The following is a 12,179-nucleotide window of genomic DNA, read 5'->3' as shown; positions in this document are numbered from 1 at the left end:
CAGGTGCTTCTCCTGGTCTCCCTTGCAGGTGCAGGGCCCAAGCACTTGGGCCATCCTCCACTGCACTCCCTGGCCACAGCAGAGAGCTGGCCTGGAAGAGGGGCAACTGGGACAGGATCGGTGCCCTGACCGGTGCAGGCTCCGTAAGGCGGAGGATTAGCCTAGTGAGCCCTGGCGCCGGCGAGTGACAACTGTCTTCTACATCAAAAATGAGCTTTGAGTCTCAAATAGTATTCTAAAGATAAAGAAAAGAGTGATAGAAACATTACTAAGCATCTCTTTCTCAGTGTAGTTTACACAGAGATTTTTAGAATAAACATATACTCAAGATTTTAAAAAGTTGAAAACCAATGCCTAGCATTGCCATTGTTTCACCTATTTCCATGTAGGATAAAGATAAATGTTCTGGGAGAAATTTAGACAACATTTTGGCAGGAAGTTTAGGTGGGCTTGTATCATCTTTTATTATGCTTTCATTCAAAGGAAAATTCTCTAGCATCAGACTTGAAGAAAATACAGAAGAACTTATAATTCTGTCAAAAATAAGCATCTTGGTGGTCTAAAGACAAATTTCTATGCATATATCTTTATAAAATAATTTAAAATTCTTGCACAACTTCAACATGTGTTGACATTTAAAAAATATATTGTGTATATTTTGTAATTTGTGTGATTTAAAAATTCAGATTAAAATATGACAGTTTATTTTGTGAGATTACTACCAGTCAGTCCAGTAGTGCACACTTTGATTTCATTAATTGTGATTAAATGATTAAAAAAATAAGGAATTAATTTCATTTGACACTAAAGCAATGTAAAGAGCAAAGAAGGGTCTTTTTTTGTTAGTTTATCAGCTGTGTTGATGGATATTTGATATACGAATCACTTCCTGTATTTAAAGTATACAATTTAACAAGCTTGACTTAAGTACATATCAATGAAACCATAATTACAATCAAGATAATGGTCTTCCCCAAAGTTTCCTAGTGTCCTTCTGAAATTGCTCCTGCCCATTCTTCCTGTCTTTGTGCTACCACTGATGTGATTGGTAATAATATATTAGTTTGAACTTTATGATATTTTCCATTAATAGAATCATACAGTATATATATTCTATTTTATGGCTTCTTTCATCAAATTTATTTTATAATTATTTACACATTTATGTTGTGTATATTAACTTTTCTTCTTAAGTGGAAAATGCTATTTAATAAAGAGGACAAAGTTACATTTTGAAGTGGTGCCTTTCTAGCATTCATTTCTCCGCAAGATTTATATAAAAATAAAATTAAGTATAAATTCTTATATATTGTTATATAGGACACAGAAGTATGTGGTAAATATACAACTTTGCCTTTCTCATACTGCAAAATAACTTTTAATTACCATGTTATGAATAGCTGTTAGTGTGCACATGCATTTTACTGGAAAATAATCTATACAGTAATCCTGTGAGCTAACATTAGCCAGTTAAGTCTACTTAACTCCGATATTCTTAGCAGGTCAATGGGAACCAGAATTGAAAACATTAGTGCTGATTTGTGTCTCCTGCAATTTTATGTTTGGATGATTCTTCATAAAAGCCCCAGTTTCATATTATCTATGGGGAGACATGCTTGGAAAGACAGAAATTTTCAATTGTTCTAATATGCATCAGTTTCCTGATTTTGTAAACTAGTGTTTTTTGTTCGTGTGTTTGCTGCTTCCTCATTGTCTCTAACGAAGTTGATAGTTCTCCAGTAACAACCATTCTACTGAATATGTGAGACTCTGGTCAACTTCAGATATAACTACACATGTCCATACTCAGCACTTCTTGCCTTATGCCACTGGGTATTAATTTTTCAATCAAAATGTCTGCAGAGATAAATATATACAGAATCATAAAGGTACTGCTTTTAGTTAAAGCTCAAACACTGTCAACACTAGGATTTAATTAATAGTAGCAGGGAAGTACAAAGAAGCAAAATATGAATTTATCTTAGTGGACATTACTTAAAATCACTATTAAGGCAATTATGACTTTGTATTACATAGTTTACAAGATAAGCATATAAAATAAAATGGAACTATTCTTAAATTGTAGCATGTCAAACGTTTTCAATTTATCTCACTTATTTGATAACTATTATGAAGCAAAATATAGATGTATGTATAAATATATACATATGTATGCATATAATTTATTAATAAAATTATAAAATCACTTCAAAATTTGACCTGAGAGAGGAAACTTTTTTTATGTTGTTGTCATTTTTGTTAATTCACTTCTTATCTCAGGTGTCTTAATAGGATGCTAGGTTAAGGAAATTGATTGTATTTCACCTATTAATGATGAAGAAAACTCAGAAACTAAGTTTTTACTATTACATTTATTGCTTTTAGATAGACTGGAGGATAAGAGGTTAGAAGTCCTTATTTAATCTTCGAGAATTAAATCTACCTGAATAAAACCAATTGGAAAGGATTTTTGTATCTCAGGCTTTGGGCCTTTGTTGTGCAATAACTGCAGCCATTTAAAGTGAATTGCCCATTAAAGTAGCACTCCAGCTTTTGACAAATTGCATCAAACTGTTTTCTTCCTCTGGGGACACACAAACCTGAGAACATTGGTTTTATTTTTTTCTGCTTGACATATAGGTTGCCTGAACCAGTGGGCTAAAATGCTTTTAGATGCTCTATAAGACAACTCAAAGTGGTTATGTATGGTCCAGTAGAGCCCAAGTGAATATATTGATACCAGCTGCTTATCTGGAGTGATGACAAATAATTGGTCATGCTCTCACATCATTTATCATTTCAAAAACAGTTCTCACTTTTAAACCATGTTATATAAAAACACTGTAATAGAAATATTGAAGGCCATAAATCCTATTTTTGGTTAAAAATGATTGAAGCATCTGAAAATAATTCAAATGTCTCACAATACCAACTCAAAGCACTGCTGTCATTAGCAATTACTACCTTACTTTTAATTCAAGTTGCTAGTGATAAATGAATAAGAAAAATTAATATTAATGAAAATATTAGGTGAAAATTAAATTAGCTATTATCAAAGGTTCGAGGATAACCATACAACTGTGGTTTCAGTTTAATGGAATAAAACATTTTGTTGCTTTTTAAGCAGATTATATTAGCTTTGTGAAAACAGTCATATTAGCTACACGAAAACAGTCTCTAAATTATTAGTAGTAGAAAAATAGCTATAACAGAGTCACACAGTATATACGAAAAAAAACATTGTGTTTCTTAAAGCTATTCACTTTAAATTTGATTATTGATATGTTGTGATTATGTAATTTAATAGCAATAAATATACTTCAGACATTGAACTAAAAGTTCTGACATAAATGTGAAGTCAGGAGGATGTATATATATATAAGCAACTAAAATCTGCTTAGGTGCTTTGATTTTAGGAGTGATTTTTCTCTACAGCATTTTGCAGAGGGTATAAGATTGTTTTGTACTGGATCAATAGTGTAGAAGGTTATGAGTAGAGTTACTTTCTTTGGTTTTCATAACTTTGACAGTTTTGAAGAAAATTGGCCTATTTTTGTTTTGTAGACTTTTAAATTTGGGTTTGTCCAGTGCTTCCTATTGATTAATTTCTAGTTATGCATATTTGGAAGCAATATTGCAGAAGTGAATTTATATTCCTACCAGGAAGCACATGATTTTGATTTGTCTGACTTTTCATAATGTTAACATAGATTATGTATTCAAGGTCATGTCTATCATACTTCTCCACTGTAAAAGTACTCATTTTACTGTCATAAAGTAAGAATTTGTGGAGAGATACTTGAGACTATATAAACACCGTATTCTTTACTAATATTTTGATATATTCATTTATTGCTTTAGTTAAGAAATTTTATATCCTTTGATGCCTAAATTGTCCCACACTGTGCCATAGGTGGATGTTTCAAGCTGGCTTCTCTGTCCTTTGGACATGTTTGCATTAACCTTTCGGTCCTTTATCTTTTTTGGCACAATAAGATTATCCAGGTCTATTTTCTCCATTCCCTGCCCCCTTCAGCTATTTCTGCAAGGAGTCCAAATTATATTTAGGGAAGAATGATATTTAGAAACCAAGATCTGATATAGGTACACTTTCTTCTGTTAGGCCATATGAGCATGTGTATGTTTGTATCCCATATAACGGCTGTAAGGAAATTAATTTTAACTCCTCAGTTAGCATTTAACTATCTCAGTTAGCAGATAGTTGATAATACTAAGAAATGTATGTACATTTGTTTATAAACTTTCCAAGACTACAATTATATCAATACTGGCAGAAGGGAAGGATAAATCTTAGTGCAGGGCCGGCGCCGTGGCTTAACAGGCTAATCCTCCACCTTGCGGCGCCGGCACACCGGGTTCTAGTCCCGGTCGGGGCACCGATCCTGTCCCGGTTGCCCCTCTTCCAGGCCAGCTCTCTGCTGTGGCCAGGGAGTGCAGTGGAGGATGGCCCAAGTGTTTGGGCTCTGCACCCCATGGGAGACCAGGATAAGCACCTGGCTCCTGCCATCGGAACAGCACAGTGCGCCGGCCGCAGCGCGCTACCGCGGCGGCCATTAGAGGGTGAACCAACGGCAAAGGAAGACCTTTCTTTCTGTCTGTCTCTCTCTCTCACTGTCCACTCTGCCTGTCAAAAAAAAAAAAAAAATCTTAGTGCAGTTGTTCTAAACTATTGCTCCACATAATATGCATCTGAGGGAACTCTTAAAAAGTGATTGTCTAGGGCCTGTGTTGTAGGGTAACTGGTTAAGCGGCTGCCTGCAATACCAGCATCCCATATGGGCTCTAGTTTGAGTCGTGGTTGCTCCACTTCTGATCCAGCTCCCTGATAATGTGCCTGGGAAGGTAGCAGAAGATGGCCCAAGGGCTTGGGCCCCTGCTTCCATGTGGGAGGCCTGGATGAGTCTCCTGGCTCCAGTCTTTGGCTTGGCTCAGCCATGGCCATTGTGGCCACTTGGGGAATGAACCAGCAGATGGAAGATTCTTTCTCTCTCTCTTTCTGCCTTTCTGTCTCTGTAATCATGCCTTTCAAATAAAATAGAGTGATTGAATTTCTTCCCAGAGATTTTGATTTAATTGGTCTGGATTTTGATCTGGGTATAGACTAGTTTTTGAAATTCTAATGCACAGGTTAGGATGAAACTTTGAGAACCACTATTTTAGACGAAATAATGTTTTTCAAAATATAGTGCCAGTCATTTGCCACCATTTTGTGTATGTTAATAGAGTTTCCTAATAGAAGTGAGCTTTAGCCAGGACTCCTAATCCTTGGCTCAAATACACAGCTTCTGAGGTTAAAAGTTTCCAAATGGTACAAGTATAAAAAACATTTCCAGGGAATAAATTATTTTACATTGGTTAACTCAGGAAATTTCCAGTTTAACATCTCCTTTTGCTGCATTGATATATGCTGAGATTTGAAGGAATGTGTAGCTTCTTTGGACAGTTTTCCATCACTTTGTTCTTTTGAACTTCAGCACCCTCACCAAGACAGGTGTGGAAGAATCACTTGGTAAGGGTGCTTTTCACCTAAAGGCTTGAAAAGAGCTTTTACACATTCTTTCTCCATTTGTCTTAGTATCTGGCACCATTGTTGTGATCAGGGTTAGGCCAAAGTTCCCCAGCCACTCATACTTGGCTGAATTATCTCTTATCCTTATTAAAGCAAACAGTTATAGCAACCACCCACAACAGAGCTCTCAGCACTGTCCCACTCCAACTAAGGACCTCGGCTGGTTAATGAGGTTAATGGGGCTGGGGAAGCACCATGGCAAAGCCCACTCACTCAGTTGCCGTTTACAATAGACTCAGATATCACCAGCAGTGACAACTTCATAGAAAGTTTCTTAAGTTTATTATTGATTCTGATGAACTTGTGTTGCTCTGCAATTTCTCACTTTGTTCTTTTTGCAGCTGCTAATGTGAGAACATTGAAGTCAGCAAGTTTCTGACTAAGCTAAAAGAGGATTTTGAATAATTTTCCTACCTACTTAGCAAATCTCTCTATGACAACTGGATTTTATTTGGGGTTCCATACTAGGAGGAAGAAGTACAAGTGAAGTTCAATCAATCTGAGTATAAATATCGTGTGTGTATGTGTGAGTGTGTGATTTGTAACTGCTGTTTTCTTTCTTTTTAAAGTTTATGATTGATTGTTATCATGTGGTCCCCTGTGTACTTCTCTGTTGAAAACAACCTATCAAAGTATTTTCCAAGAGTGTGTGCACAGTTCCTGATTTGCAGGTCTACTTTCTTCCTTGCTTGAGTATCTCTATCTTCAGAGAACTAGCATAACAAAGATGTAGATACAAATCCACACAAGGTGACTATCAGACGATCACTGTACTAAAATTGTGAAGCTCATTGCAAGCCATTTTCTACTGAAAAATTTAATTAAAATTATTAATCATATCTCTCTGTTTACCAATGTTAAATAAAAATTTAAAAGGCAGCAATCAATAAATAGAGATAAAAGCTTCCAAGGAATAAATGAAAGGAAGTAATAAAAAAACCTCACTAAGCTGAAGTGCCTTCTATCCACAGCAGCTGATAAAATATTAAAAGATTTGCCTTGTGTAATGTCTCTGGAGAGCCGTCTTGCTGATGTACTAGACGATGATTGACAACGTTAAGACCTTGCTAGAAGCCACAGAAGTATGTCTATAATATTATACTCAAAAGCATAGGCTTTTCTTCCTAAATGGGACTAGAAATAACATACCACAGAGTGATTGGCTTTTAAGAAATGGAACATTCTCCTCAGTTCAAGTTTAATTTACTCAAAATTAGACATATGTGGCATCCAGAATGGGCAAAACAAAAACAGAGTATTATAGCAGAGGACATGTAAAGTAGTTTTTCAGGAATTAAGATGTCACTGGAGGGAATTTCATGGGAGGGAAGTGATTTCTGTGTTAGAATTAACAACTAGTTTCATTTACTGACACATTTTATGTACCTGACACTGAACTAAGTGATTTATATGCATTATCTTTATTAAATGTCACAAAGCCCCTATGGCCCAGGTAATACTTCTGTTTGTCCTGGAACAGAAACCCAGAAAGTTAAGGAACTTGTCCAAGATCATAGTAAATAGGAGACTAACTTGAGTTTGAAGCCTGACTCCACACAGCACAATGACCTGAGATTTACTGTGAGGCTGGTGACTCCCAAAGCGCTATCCACAAGCCTTTTGTGATGACCTTTGAGCAGCAAATGTTGGCTGGAGGGACGGCTCTACCAGCTGGTGGTGCTGAGTCAGTGACTTTGGCCTTGAAGCTCTACTGGGGGCCTCCCCCTACCCCTACTCCCAGCCACAGCAGCAGCACAGACTTGGCCCAGCTTGGGGTGCTAAGTGGCCTGTGGGCGGACAGAGATGTTAAGTCCTCCTTCCTTGAGGAAGGTTTATGTCCATTTCAGGGCACACTAGGAGGAGCTGCCTCAGCTCGCCACACCTCTGCTCCAGCAATCCCTGGGCCTTTACCTCAAGGTGCTGCAACAACCCATTGTAAAGGAGGAAGAGTGGGCCCAAACCAAGCAGCTGGGGAATGTGTTTCATACCCCAGAGTGCAGGAAGAACTGGCAATCTGAGTGGTGGCTCAACACAGGTTACCTACAGTACCACCGGCCCATCTACTGGTCGTCTACTGCAGCCTGGTGCGATGTTCTCAAAGCAGGACTTTGTGGAACTGCAGGGCAGGCTGCAGTTCACCACCAAACTCCTCTAGGGTGTATTTCAAAACTGTTTGACAACGAGACGCTGTGCATGGAGTACCTAGCGGCCGGCCTGTGTGCATGAACCAGTACTAGCAGATCCTGTCCTGCTGTGTGCTGGACACCAAACAGGACTCCGTCATCACCTTTATAAAGAACAAGAATCCACCTGAGAATATTACATGGTACACAACTACCAGATGGTTTTTCAGCTGGAGGTGTACAACAGCTATGGGACACCCCTCACCTTAGATCAGAACTTCATACATCTGGAAAAGATCTGGAACTTGGTCTTGCAAACCAACAAGGAGCCTGTGGGCATCCTGACCTCCAACCACTGCCAAGTGTGCTCTTTCAGAAGAGCATCTTCACTTTGTGCCTGGATGCCACAGTTCCCAGGGTCTCAGAGCGTGTGCAACCAAGTGGTGGGCCAGATGCTGCACCAAGGTGGGAGCAAACAACAGCAGGAATCGCTGGTTTGACAAGATGCTACAGTTCATTGTGGCAGAAGATGGCTCCTAGGGACATTTTTATGAGCACATAGAGGCCTAGAGATCTTGCATTGTCACCCTTGTGGCCTATGTCATTGAGTTTGGAAGAAGCATAAACTCATGCAGTCACCCTCCATGCCCTTGCCCATCCCCAAGAAGTTGGGATTCAATATCACCCTGAGATTGATAGTGACATTGAGAAGATAACCTTGGCATCACGATCCAAGACATGGACCTTGCAGTCATGGGGATTCACCATTTGCAGAAAGACTTCCCCAAGTTGTAAACGCTGAGCCCAGACACCTTTATCCATAGTCCCCATAGCTGGCCTACTATAGGATGTACAAGAGCATGCCACCTACAAAAGCATCTCACTGTGCATGTTTCAGCGGAGTCCCACTGACACCATACGCTCAGCCTTCATGGACTCCCTGACCTTAGTCAAGGCCATGAATGACTCCAGCGTGGTAGATCAGCAGAAGCACCAGAAGTGGAAGACTGCAGAGGTGCACATAGCCGAGGCTGAAATGTGTTGTCCCCAGGGAGGGTTTCCACCTGCACCTGCTGGGCCAGAAGCAGCAGGCCATGGAGTACTTCATGAGTATGAGAAGCATCTTCATGGACACCTCCTGTGCCATCCACATGCAGTTCAACCTTTCTACCAGCCCAGTCCCCTCCAGGACAGTGTGTCATGTTCTTTGGGCCTGTGGTCTCAGATGGCTACAAGTTCTGCTTCAACCCCTTGAAGGCCAGCATCAAACTCTGCGTGTCAGCCTACACCAGCTGTGCAGAGACCAACGGGGCCTGCTTGGTGCACTACCTGGAGGAGGCACCATTGGCTGTGCACATCCCGCTGCAGCACCACCCCCAGGCCAAGCTCTGAGTCCCTATCAGGCTGCCATACAACTCTGCACCCACCACAACATGGGCATGTCAGGGTGTGGATCTTCTGTGCCCTCTTTTCTGGCCGTCCAGATGGGACAGAGTCAGAGACAGCTCCAGAACAACCTCTAGGGAGTCTGAAGACCCCAGTCAAGTGTGGCCTGATTCCTGGGGCTATGTTCATAGACTGAGCAGGAAATAAGGCCCAGGACTCTGGTGGCGCATCCACTGAGGCCTCCCTTGGAGGAATAAACCCAACTAACACATTCCAGGTCAGCTCAGCTCTGTCAGTCCCTGCTTCCTCCAACGTCATGCTGTGGCCTGAACCCTGATAGACGAGATCCCAAAGGGTCCGGAGACAGGGCTGTCAAAAGGCAAGTGGCTCTAGGAGGCCAAGGGGCTGGGTCCTGGTGAAGGGGGACCTAAGACCTCGCCCGAGCCCATCCCACATGGAGGGCACTGCCTCCTACGGGGCTGCCCCACTCTTCTGGATAAGGAGGCTCACAGCCTCAGCCCTCTTGCTTCCACTCCTCTGGATCCCTGACCCACATGGGTCAGGTTGCACAAATGTAACCTAAAAAGTGAGTAATTAAGGGGAAATGTGAAGGGAAACCAATAAGCAGTTGACAGGACATTTTTCTTTTCTTTGTATGTATATTGAGTACAATGTAAATAAATTAAATATCAAAGGTATAATGCTCAGTTTTAGTTGGCATAGATAATCTTGGTAATGAAATATAAGAAAAATACATAGTAGTAAATAGTATAATCACAAGTAAATTGCCCTACCTAAATTTTTTTCCATTAATTGATTTGTATTAATTCTTATTATTTGATAGAAGTCATTTCAAATTTTAATTTAATTCAGTGTTTAGAAATCACATTAGTATTTGTGTATTAGTGGAAGCATTCTGCTTAAGGTTTAATTGATTAATTTTAACTGAGTGTCAGATTTTAAAATGTCATACATATACAAATTTAAGTATTTAGAAATATTACTATTTAAAGGTGAAACCTAGAATTGTCACTATACCATTACAAAAAGCATATTCATGTATCGAATAAAAATTGGAACAAACCTTGATTCATTTAGTTCTAAAGGAAGAACACATTTACCTAGCAAGAAGGGTTAAACTATATAACAAACAGAAATAACAAATAACATTATAAATAAACTAATGACAGGATATGATGGAAAATACATCAATAAAGCAAATCTCCTAAAGATATATAAAGTTACTTCACATTCCTAAGGAAAAGAATTCTTACAAAGTCTCAATTTTGGTGAAAGTCTTGTTTGTGATTTTTTAAAAAAAAGATTTATTTATTTGTGTGAAAGGCAGAGTTACAGAGAGAGAGAAAGGGAGAGAAAGAGAGAGAGAAATCTTCCATCTGCTGGTTCACCCTACAAATGGCTACAAAAGTTGGAGCTGGGCTGCTCTGAAGCCAAGAGCTAGGAACTAATATCAAGTCTCCCATATGGCTGCAGGCACCCAAGTACTTGAGCCATCCTCCACTGCTTTCCCTGACACATTATCAGGGAGCTGGATGCGAAGTGGAGCAGCTAGGCCTCAAACTGATGCCCATATGGGATCCTGGCATTGCAGATGGCAGCTCTACCTACTACGCCACAGCACTGGCCCCTTGTTTGTGATTTTGATGCATGACTATAAAATGTTCAACAGCAAGACTTACAGAACTTAGAAATCAGATGAATTCATTGGTTATGAGCAGACTTTATCAGTTCCCTCTAACTTGTAGTGATTAAAATCGCAAATCCCAGTGAGAATTTTCTGTGAGTTTACTGATTAACCTTAATGTATATACTTACATCCAGATAGTTTTATCAATGACATTATAAATAGTAATTTGAATACATAACCTTGTATCCACCACAGTTGTCTAAACAAGCACTCATTTTGCATTTTATAGTTCTTTTGAAAGTATCTCCTTTCCTCTTTTGATTTCTTTTGTAACATACACATTTAAAGATAAAATTCAATTCTTGTCATGTGCTGAAAGATTGAGATGAACAAAACAAAGCTCTTCCCACTTGTTTTATTTTTTTCTCAAAATTGCTAGTGAGCAAAAAACAGGCAAAATATTGGTACTACATTTCCAAATGTTTCTTCTTCATATGTGATTGTGAACTTGTCTTTTTTCTCTAATACAGCACTTTGTCCACAAAGAAACTACATAAATGCCTCATTGATTGAATATATCTTTTGTTTTCAGCTTCCTGGAATTAAGTCCTTAGCCATTTTTCTTATCTAATTTTTAAATCTATAATTACTTGATATGATCATATATCACTGTTCATTAAATTGTCTCTTTATATTATGGGAGAAATCTGATATGGTATAATAATTAACAAATGTTAGGCAGCATTACAAGGAAAGGGGCAAACTCTGTTCAGAATTAATGCAGCTTTCCATAATACGTTCATTGAGAATCAATAAGAAAGGAATTCTCTTTCCAAAGTTTGCAAAAGCAATTTATATAAAGACCTCAAAGCTCTTAGGAATAAGAGAAAAAGAAAGAGCAAATCTGTAGAAACAGGGCTGATGAACTTACTATAGTGCCAACATTTTTTTTTTAAATTATAAAACATCTAATGAACTCAATTGGGGAAATTATTTTTTCAACCAGAATTTCATTTTCACTTCTATATCAAATTTAATGATAGTCTTGACTTTTTTTAAAAGCAAATTATAACATGATAGAATTTTCTTTTGACAGCCTGAAATTATTAGTTCTCTTTCTACAAGACTATTTCTTAAAATGTGTCTATGAAGTTTGCTAATTTTCTAAAATTTATCCATTTATTGGAGGAGTGAGAGGGAGGGAGAGGGAGACGGAGAGAGAACTCTCGTTCATTAGTTCACTCCCCAGTCACCAGCAATGGCTGCTGCTGGGCCAGGACCAAAGCTGAGTTGGGAATGCAATCCAAGTCTCCCACTTCAGTTGTAGGAATTTGTTCATATGAGCCATCACTACTGCCTCCCAGCCTCTGCTGAATTAGGAAGCTGGAGTCAATGGCCAGGTAGAGGAATTGAACTCAGGCACTCTGATGTG

At 38.8% G+C, this 12,179-nt stretch overlaps 1 pseudogene; it reads left to right on the top strand.

Moving 5' to 3' along the window:
- The first annotated feature begins 7,393 nt into the window (after positions 1-7,393).
- On the top strand, positions 7,394-9,105 carry LOC133763203 (carnitine O-acetyltransferase-like; annotated as a pseudogene).
- The last annotated feature ends 3,074 nt before the right edge of the window (positions 9,106-12,179 follow it).

This window comes from Lepus europaeus, chromosome 1, assembly GCF_033115175.1.
Source record: "Lepus europaeus isolate LE1 chromosome 1, mLepTim1.pri, whole genome shotgun sequence".
In the NCBI taxonomy this organism is placed as follows: domain Eukaryota; kingdom Metazoa; phylum Chordata; class Mammalia; order Lagomorpha; family Leporidae; genus Lepus; species Lepus europaeus.
The sequence above is the reverse complement of the archived record's forward strand: the minus strand, read 5'-3'. Positions and strand labels throughout refer to the sequence as shown.